The following is a 10,908-nucleotide window of genomic DNA, read 5'->3' as shown; positions in this document are numbered from 1 at the left end:
CAGCATAGGTAACATGCTCAGCTCTCTCTCCTGAGGCAGGTACTTGTCTTGTTTTGCAAGTGTCTGTGAATTTCTGCAAGAATGAATATTCACTCTGCCTAAGACCAACTAGGGGGAAATACAGAAGGACAATGGAGAATTCAATCTGCTCAAATTTGGGGAGAAAGATAAGACAGTGCAATTTGGGGGAGGGGGTATTTACACATCCTTTAAAACAGAATCTCATTTAATATTACAAGTTTTGATTCTATTTATTTCGCATTTTTAATCACTAATTTTTGTTGGGTGATCTGAATTTTGAGAAAGAACATGAAGTAACTATGAATTAAATTTCCTTAAGTTGTCTATGACAAAACTTAAAAGTTTTGTTATCCATTGCCTCTACCCTTAGTGAACACTAGGGACAGGGAAAAGAAATAAAACTGAATGTAAGATGGAATAGCATAGCACCACCTACAAAGATGATTCCTTTCTTCCAGGCTGGCATGTTTGCATTAAAATTATTTCAGTGGGGAAAATGAAAATAGTAGTATCAAATATAGAGGGAAGGGTTTGCTATCTCAGTACTGCTAGAAATAACAGCATTGTTCCCTTTTCCCAAGTTTCTAATAGCCCATGTTTCTCAATCTCTCATAGAAACCTTAGCTCCTACTCTAAAACCCAATTACTGATACCCCCTTTGTTTTATTATCTCATCGTGGCCCTTACTATACCTGAAGAATGAGAGAAAAGAGGGAAAGTAACAGCTCTCAGACCCTCCTCTTTTCTTCACCCCCTCCTACCTCAGCAGTGCTGGTATCATGTATGTTATCAGACCTGTTGCAATTTCGTTCACTTCTCAAGTGAACTCTTATTTTTTAATGAATTTTTTTTTCACTTCCTCTTATTCCTGCGCTTGTGTGGGGAAAAATCACAAAAAAAGAATAGCTAACATCTGGGTATTCCTCTTACTGACTTACGTTCAGCTTTCTCTTTTGCTAACAGATCGACATTTTTCCAAGGCAAAATATGCTCTAGGTTTTAAACAGTGTTAAGAAGCATTGCTCATATTCATAGGAATATCAGATGTTGGGTTAGTACCATGCAGTGATTTCAGCGAACACTAGATGTCAGAGTTTAATTCTCAATGATTTCCCAAGGAGAGAGCCCTTGAATTGTTTCTAGTTGTTTCATTAGAAGTTTTGTTGCATTTTGCTCTATTTCTTCTCAGCACGTTCCCTGGATCAGACAAGTTTATTCTAGGGCTTATATGGAAAATAAATACATGAGAATAGCAATACAAATCCTGAAAAAATAGGGTAAAAGGGGAGATTAACCCCACCAATATTAAAACATACAAAAAGATTATATAATTTATAGTATACTAATGGTACATGATTACACAGAACAATGAGATAGAAAAAAATTTAAAGGTCCAGAAATAACCACAAGTATCTAGGAAAGTTTAAAACAAGATCAAAAATGGCATTTCAAATCACTGAGCTAAAGATGGAATTTTAAATAAATGGCAATTTATTTAAAGGGACAACTGGATAGCAATTTGAAAAGAAGTAAAATAAAGTTGGATTCATACCTCACACCTTATACCAGAATAAATTCCAAACTGATCTGAAATAAATAAAAAATTAATTAATAGACTTTTTAAAAAGAAAAGTCACACAAATACTAGAAAAAACATGGTTTAGTTTCCTTATGACCTGGTTGTGAGAAAAACCTTCTGAAATTCAGAAACTCCAAATTCAGAAGTAATAAAAGAAAAATTTTTAAGTTTGATAAATAATCAAATACAAATGAGGAGAAACTATTTACAACTTATACCACACAAGCAAGAAAGAATGAGAAAAGTACATATCAACATAGACCTCTGCTTATTTTGCAAACAGAAACACAGGAAAATTAAACAAGAAACTAACTTTTTTTAAGTGACATCTAAGTAATAGAGATAGGAATGAGGATAAGACTTCTCTGAATATATCCCATTTATATACTTTTGCCTTTTAAACAATGTATGAACTTGGGACGTAAAAAAAATCTAGCTCAGAGAAAGAGAGATCAAATATGATAAAATATTAGTGAATCGAGGTGAGGGGTACAGTTGTTTATTATATTATTCTTTCAACTATTTTTGTGTTAGAATCAAAACTACAGGTAAAAAGTGGCAGATTTACAGGCAGCTCAAACTGTACAAATGACAAATAAAAGTCACCACAAATTTAAATATCACATTTTATCTTTTTAAAAGATTTTATTTATTAAATATAATATTTTAATACGAAATGTTACATTGAAGATGTTATGTTATTCTCATTTTTTCTTGACTAAGGATTTCTTCTTTACCTTCTCATTGGTTAAATCCATGACTAGTAATTATTAAGAAATATTGAATTTACAATGTTTTACTCTACTCAAAAACTTTAAACCTAGGGGCGCCTGGGTGGCTCAGTCGTTAAGCGTCTGCCTTCGGCTCAGGTCATGATCCCAGGGTCCTGGGATCGAGCCCCGCATCGGGCTCCCTGCTCGGCGGGAGGCCTGCTTCTCCCTCTCCCCTCCCCCTGCTTGTGTTCCCTCTCTGGCTGTGTCTCTCTCTGTCAAATAAATAAAATCTTTAAAAAAAAAAAAAAAAAAAAAAACTTTAAACCTAGACATAGGTGACAATTTAAGTCAGCAGTAGATGCTGGGAACCTGAGAGACAGAATGTGGAAGTAGAAACAAAGAGTCCTCAATGAGGAAAGAAAGAGGAAGCAGGGCTCCAAAGCGGGGTGGGGGCGGGGGGAGAAAGAAAGATAAATATGATAGAAATAGACAACTAGTTAATTCAACAATGATGTCAGGCACCATTCTGGTATTAGGGATAGGGCAGTAATAGTTATATTGTAGTGAACAAAATAAAGGAAAATCCCTACCTGCATTCATTCTAGGGGAAATGGCATTTACTGTTCCAGGGACTTTACATATGCTAATTCAATCCCAACAACAACCCCAGGGGATTAGTGCTATTCTTACCCCACTTTTCAGGTGAGTAAAGGAAGGGTAAGTATGTTGCTAAAGTCCCACAGCTAATACATGGCAGGCGTAGGACCTAAATCCAAGGTGGTTAACTCCACCACTCACACTCTTCAATTCTGCTCTATATCACTTTAGAAAGGAAGGAAGGAGCTGCATAAAAGACAAAAAAACAAACAAAAAAGGAGGAGAAAGTGCAGAGAAGAAGTAGAAGAGACACAAAGCATAGAGGAAAGGATAGCTATCAGGAGTATTAAACTGAAAGAGGGCTGGGGCCCCTGGGTGGCACAGTCGGTTGAGGTTGAGCGGCTGACTCTTGGTTTCACCTCAGGTCATGATCTCAGGGTCATGATCACACGGTCCTGAGATCGAACCCCACATGGGCTCTATGCTCCGTGTGGAGTCTGCTTGGGGCTCTCTCTCCCTCTCCCCCTGTGTCCTCCCACCCTGCACACTTTCTCTCTAAAATAAATAAATCCTTAAAAATAAACAAACAAATAAAATTAAATTGAAAAAAAAAAACTGAAGAAGGGCTAAATTCCATGCCTTTCTTAATGAATTTATGACATTGAAAATAAGAACATAAAATTGTCCTTAATATAAGAGCTGAGGAAAAGGACAGAGTAGAGCTAGGTGGTGGGATTATTAATGACCAAGTCAACCTACTTTACCATTTTACTCAAGCCTTGCCCTTGAGAGGTGAATTATGAAGTATGTATAACAGAAAAAGTTTATTACTAACAGTTACTTTGAGTTCATGAACATTCCAGATCAACTTGTTTGCAGACTTGCTAAGCAAGAGACTCGGTATTTTCCACCCACTCATTGCTTTGTTGATATAATGTAACACATTATAACAGCTAGATATTTGGGGAATGAAGTCTTTCTGGATGTAAAATATTGAGGATTTCCATAGCTGCCATACCCTTACCCAGATCACATGTACATTAATAAATATAATAATATAATGGGAAGAAAAATCACCTTGTCCCCCCTTAAAAGTTTTTATTATAACTTAATCAAGATTGGGTGTTAAGATCATGACCTTTAATTTACTAACCCAAGTGATTATTTTATTTGAAATAATTCATAAATATTAATTCACCCACGTTGAGTCAAAGATTAAATTATCTCTGGAAAACACTACATGTTGCTGTAGAACAGACCAACTTTTGTTTATGCTCAAGATGGTTATACGGCAAAGGATATGGGTCCTTCATTATCATCATTAAACACTGACTCAATCACAAATGATTCAATTTTCTGTTTAATAAGTTGCTTAGTCATACTCAGTGAGAGGGCTCAGGCTTATATCTTGATCTTTGCGATGAATATACTTTAAAACTGTGGGTGATGCAGGCAGCTGACACTGAATTGCAATTTCAAAATCTCTTTTAAGCAGCTGCTACTCAGAGCTACATCAGTCAGCCCTTGCAGTTAACTGACAAACCTGGTATGCTTCATCTTTTAACTCCAAATTTCAAAGTACCTGACCAACATCATTTAGGGGTCACCACCTCTCTATGGAGTGAAAAGATAATATGCATAAATGTTTCATTTACATATATATATAATATAAAAATTTTACATATATATATATAACAAGTTAGTCTCTGGCTACATATATTAAATAAACATAAGGCTTTTTTTTCTTTTTCCAAGAACACAAATATTGGTCATTCAAAATTTAAAACAAAGATCTCATTTTTAAAAGTTTGCCTCAGTTTCCATTTTATCTCAGACTCCTGGGCTAAGCTGCTTGATATTCACAGAATTGCCACATTCTCACTCTTCCTCTTCCCCACTCCCCCCACCCCTCATTTATAACTACCAACATTTCCTCCTATCTAGTCCAGGATGATGAGTCTCATTCCCTAGCTCTAGCTTTTGACTTTTCCCTGAGGACCTCATTAAAAACTTTGCTTTAGATTTCCAGTTCTAAAAAACAAAAATGAACTTTAAAAAATTAAATTAAAAATATATTTCAGACTTAAATCTGATATCTGAAACCATACAAATCCTAGAAGAAAGTACAGGCAGTAATTTCTCTGACATTGGCCATAGTAACATTTTTCTAGATATGTCTCCTGAGGCAAGGGAAACAAAAGCAAAATAAACTATTGGGGCTACATCAAAATAAAAAGCTTTTGCACAGTGAAGGAAACAATCAACAAAACTCAAGGACAACCTATTGAATGGGAGAAGATATTTGCAAATGACATATTTGATAAAAGTTAGTATCCAAAAAATATAAAGAAATTATACAACTCAATGTAAAAAAAAAAAACAATAATTAAAAGTGGGCAGAAGACATGAACAGACATTTCTCCAAAGAAGACAGATGGCCAAAAGACACGTGAAAATATGCTCAAAATCACTAATCATCAGGGAAATGCAAATCAAAACCACAATGAGATACCGCAGCACACCTGTCAGAATGGCTAAAATCAACAACACAAGAAACAACAAGTGTTGAAAAAGGAACCCTTATGCACTATTGGTGGGAATGCAAACTGGTACAGCCACTGTGAAAGACAGTATGGAGGTTCCTCAAAATATTAAAGAAGAATCACCATATGATTCAGTAATTCCACTACTGGGTATTTACCCAAAGAATATGAAAACACTAGTTGGAAAAGATATATGCACCCCCTATATTTATTGCAGCATTATTTACACTAGCCAAGATATGGAAGCAACCCAAGTGTCCATCCATAGATGAATGGACGAAGATGTGGTATATATAGATGATGGAATATTACTAAGCCATAAAAAAGAGTGACATCTTGCCATTTGCAGCAACATGGATGGATCTAGAGAGTATAATGCTAAGCGAAACAAGTCAGAGAAAGACAAATACCATATGATTTCACTCATATGTAAAATTTAAGAAACAAAACAAACGAACAAAGGAAAAAAGAGATAAACCAAGAAACAGACTCTTAATTATAGAGAACAAACTGATGGTTACCAGAGAGAAGGTGGGTGGGAGATGCGGGAAATAGGTGAGGGGGATTAAAGCGTATATTTATCTTGATGAGCACTGATGAATGTATAGAATTATTGAGTCACTATATTGTATACCTGAAAGTAATACAACACTGTATGTTAACTATACTGGGACTAAAGATTTTTAAATATATTTTTCAGGCTTCATAATTTTCAAAATGTTACCAGAAGAATCCTTTCATTTGATCTCCACAGCAGCCTTGGGAAGCAAGTGGAACAGACATTATTTATACCTTCAGATGAGAACATAGGATTGGAGACATTGGGAAACTCACCCAAGAGAACATGAACTGGGGCGCCTGGGTGGCTCAGATGGTTAAGCGTCTACCTTCGGCTCAGTGCATGATCCCAGGGTCCTGGGATCGAGCCCCGCATCGGGCTCCTTGCTCAGCGGGAAGCCTGCTTCTCCCTCTCCTTCTACTGCTCCCCCTGCTTGTGCTCTCTCACTCTCTCTGTCAAATAAATAAATAAAATCTTTAAAAAAAAAAAAAAAAGAGAACATGAACTGCCAAAGTCTGCTGACTCAGTCCAGTGTGATCTTTGCACAGTCTTAAGTTCTCCAGGTCATGAGAACCTTAGCTTTCAAAGGAAATATGATTGAAGTCTTTTTTAAAAGGCTGATAGTTTTCAAGATCCAGGCTGGATTTTATTTATATAGAATAACCTCACATTATTCTCAAATCTGTGCTTTGTGTTCATTTCAGCAGCTTGTTTGTTCCTTCTTGTTTTATTCACTCAACTTGTATACAGTGATAGGCTAGGTAGGATGATGATCTTTTATGCCATGCCTAAGAGTCTGACTTTAGTTTTGTAGCTTCAGGGATTGGAGAGGAAGAGACAGAAAGAAAAAAAGTGGCACCTGCAACACGTGGTTAAATATTAGATACGTGGGGTCGGGGTAGCTTCTGAGGGAAAATGAAGATAATTGAATCACCAGTCTTACTGATCTTTGACATAAGGAACAGAGAAAAAGAGGACAGATTCAAGAGACTAAACGAGGAGTTCAATTTTAGGTACTTTGGAACCATGGAACATTCAGAAGGTGTGTCCAGTAGAAAACTGAAGAGAAACATATTTCATTAGGTTAGACTGTGGTAAGAAACAAATCCCAAATTTGTTTTTTTTTAATAAGAAAAGTTTGTTTCTTGCTTAGAATATGTATCAACTGCAGCTCTGTTCTATTTGTTGTCTTCATTCTCTGATCATAGCCGAGATAGCAGCGTTCATCAGAGGCATGCCCAGAGCCAACCTTGCAGTGACTCTTCAAGTTTTTGCTCAGATGCATCCGATGTCACATCAGTTTACATCCTATAAGCTGAAGCAAGTCACACGGCCAAAGTCAGCATCAGTGGGGTAAGGAAGTGTACTCCCATAGAGGGAGCATTGCAATTCCTACGGTAAACAAGCCAGGAAATATGAACCTCTTTCAGGAAAATGAAGTAAATAATTTGAGACAATAATACAATCTACCACAAGTTTGGAAGTAAGTGTCATGGTCTATAAAAGAGATAAATTTGAGAATCATTAGTGTACAGGTTGCAGTTGAAGCCATGGGAATAAAGTCACAGAGTATTTTAGACTTGTGGGAATAGAAATGTCAAGAACAAAACTGTTTTCTACATACACCTCCATATATACCATTGCACCATTGCTCATAATGTTGCCTTATGCAGACTGCCCCATTTGTTGCTCTCATATTCAAATTCTGTTTATAACAGTGTGGTAGACATTAGTATGATTTTTTTTTTTCCTCTTCTTAACAATACTCTGACTTGTTTATTGGAGTATCAGCTCTCCCTACTGTACAGTTTTGTTAGGTGGTAAGACCAGCTGTTTGCTTTTCCACTGTAGAAGCTGAGGGGGTCCCCAAAGGCTTCTTTGACTATATCTTTCCTTTTACTGTCCTATACTGTCAAGAGGGAAGTAAGTTGCATAAACTCAGCCAGTTGGGTACTTCTGAGTGAGAATTTGACTCCTGAGTAAATGCCACAAGGACAAGTGAGAGAGTTGTTCATTCAATCCAGCAATGGAATCTGTTCTTATAGCGCCAACTTCTATCCCTCTGCAACAGCTTGGATCCCTACCCATTTTAAAGTCGGTCCTTCTGCCTTCCCAGCAACTCTGTGAGCTCTTCTTCTTTTTTTTTTTTTTTTAAAGATTTTTTATTTATTTATTTGAGAGAGAGAGAATGAGAGAGAGCAAGCACATGAGAGGGGGGAGGGTCAGAGGGAGAAGCAGACTCCCTGCCGAGCAGGGAGCCCGATGCGGGACTCGATCCAGGGACTCCAGGATCATGACCTGAGCCGAAGGCAGTCGCTTAACCAACTGAGCCACCCAGGCGCCCTGTGAGCTCTTCTTCTGAACAACAATATCCTTATGATAAAACTTATTTTCCTTAAATCATTTAAAGTTGGTATACTAGCCAGTTCGGGTTTCCATAACAAAATACCACAGACGGAGTGACTCAATGACAGAAATTTATTTTCTCACAGTTCTGGAGGCTGAAAGTCCAAGATTGGGGTACCATCATGGTCAGGTTGTAGCCAGAGTTCTCTTCCTGACTTGCAGATGGCCACTGTCTTACTGTGTCCTCACATGGGAGGTGGGGAGCGGGGGCAGATCTGTCTTCTTATAAGGCTGGAGTCCTATCAGACCCAACCCTTATGACTTCATTTAACCCAATTACTTCCAAAAGACCCCATCTCCTGACACAGACACATCAGGGGTTAGACCTGCAAGTGAAGGGTAAAGCTTCTAAAGGCCAAGGTACTAGAATAACTGAGAACGATACTATATCATTAGTATTTAAAATAACTTATGAATCTAATTGGCCAAATGGGAGGGGCTGGTCCCTGGGAGATTGGGCTAATGACAAGCTTCTTTTGACCTTAGGAGGGTATAGCGTCTGCCATCACTTTTTAGATCCCAGGTATAGAAATTGTTTTACTACTCATCAATGGCTGCATATTTGCCAAGTTTTGTAGACAATTGAGAGAGGAAGTTAAATGGGTTCACTTTAGCCTTTTAGGCACTTTGAGATATTAAAGCGGGGGGTGGGGGGCGCCTGGGTGGCTCAGTGGTTAAGCATCTGCCTTCGGCTCAGGTCATGATCCCAGGGTCCTGGGATCGAGCCCCACATCAGGCTCCCTGCTCCACGGGAAGCCTGCCTCTCCCTCTCCCACTCCCCCTGCTTGTGTTCCCTCTCTCGCTTTGTCTCTCTCTGTCAAATAAATAAATAACATCTTTAAAAAAAATAAATAAAGCAGAGCAGACACCACTATCCTGGAGGCACAATGCCTATTTCTCTGTTTCATATTCTTTTTAGACCTTATCTCTTTGAAGTTTAACTTATTCTGCATTTCCTGTGAAAATTCTTTTATGCATTAATACAAACTTTTTGACATCTCAAAATTCAGGTGCTACATGATGGGTGAATCTGTTTCATTTCTCAGCAAATAGGTTTTCCCCATTCCACATTCCCACTCTAATCCCTCACCCAATCTCCAAAGGAAAAAAAAAATTAAAAGTAATACATCGTTTGTTTTACATTATATTTTCCTCAAAATACAAACACTTTCATTGAAATTCTCTCAATATTCCTGCAAGAAAGGAAAATGCAGTGTTATTGCCACTTGAAAGCAGCAAAGAAAAAAAAAAGGCTTAGAGTTTATCATGTAGATTTTTGGTGATGTTTCTCCTAATGCTGTCCATGGACCACTAGCATCAGAATAACTGGGAGGCTTGCTCAAAATCCATACTCTGAGTGCTACCCCAACTCTATAAGAACAGAATCTTTCAGAGCAGAATAAGGCATTAATCCTCAGGTGATTTTTGTGTACATTAAAGTTAAGGTATTATATCCTACTTTTGGACAAGGGTTTTGTAGAATGAAAACTTCAAGAGGACAAGCAATTTGGCTTATTCTCCCAGATGTCCCCATCATCTAGAATATTGGCTGACATTCATTTATCACACATTCAGTAATTACTGGTTGAGTAAATGAACAGAAAAGAACATGAAGTCATAGGCTTAAAATAGGACTAACAGGAAATAGGAGGAAGCATTTAAACATGCTAGAATCCTGGCTCCATTGTTTATTGGTGCTTGATCTTGGACAAATACTTAGCCTCCCTGTTCCTCAAAGTTCTCAAGGAGACTATAGTAATAGTACTACTTGCTTAGTTTGTTGTGAAGAATAAATGAATTTAAATATATAGAGTGCTTAGAACAATTCTGGTCTAAAACACTTAAAAACTTTGTCATTTAACAGTAACCAGCCCAAAGCCAGCCAGATCTGACCTAGATTTTCTCACTCCTTCAACACTTATGTATGTGTGTATATATATATATATGAATGACTTGGCAAACATCAGAAGGTCCTCTCTTTCCAAAATATCTCTTTTGCGACACTACCTGGTCTTTCATATAGGGGTAGAAATTTCCACCATTGCAGTCATTTTTCTAAAGTAGATAGGAAAACAGTGAGCGTTTCCTAGTAAAACAAACACCTGTTACTAAGAATGGACTGGCAATCCCAAACGAAGTTCCCCTTTTTTCCATTAGCTATAGTTTCCCCCGTTAACCCCAGCCAAAGATTAATGTGTCAGTGTGCTCGCCAATGAGCAGATTCCAAAAGTCTACCCAGAAATACACCCTTTTTATTTTCTTCCAGAATTTGAGAGACATACTTCTTTTAACCGCTGGGGTTAAAGAGAAAGGGAGTGGAGGAGTGAAAGGGTAAGTTTAAAAAAACGACGCGAACACAAAATTTTAAATCCTGAAGATATTCATTTAGCAATTTGTTTTTGTTTTGTTTCTGTTCGATCCAAAGCACTAAACCCCTTCCTGGAGTAAGCATTGATTATAACCAATATGAAGACAGGAGCGACCACTGTC

Source organism: Halichoerus grypus, chromosome 9 (genome assembly GCF_964656455.1).
Source record: "Halichoerus grypus chromosome 9, mHalGry1.hap1.1, whole genome shotgun sequence".
Lineage (NCBI taxonomy): Eukaryota > Metazoa > Chordata > Mammalia > Carnivora > Phocidae > Halichoerus > Halichoerus grypus.
This window is presented reverse-complemented; position numbering follows the sequence as displayed.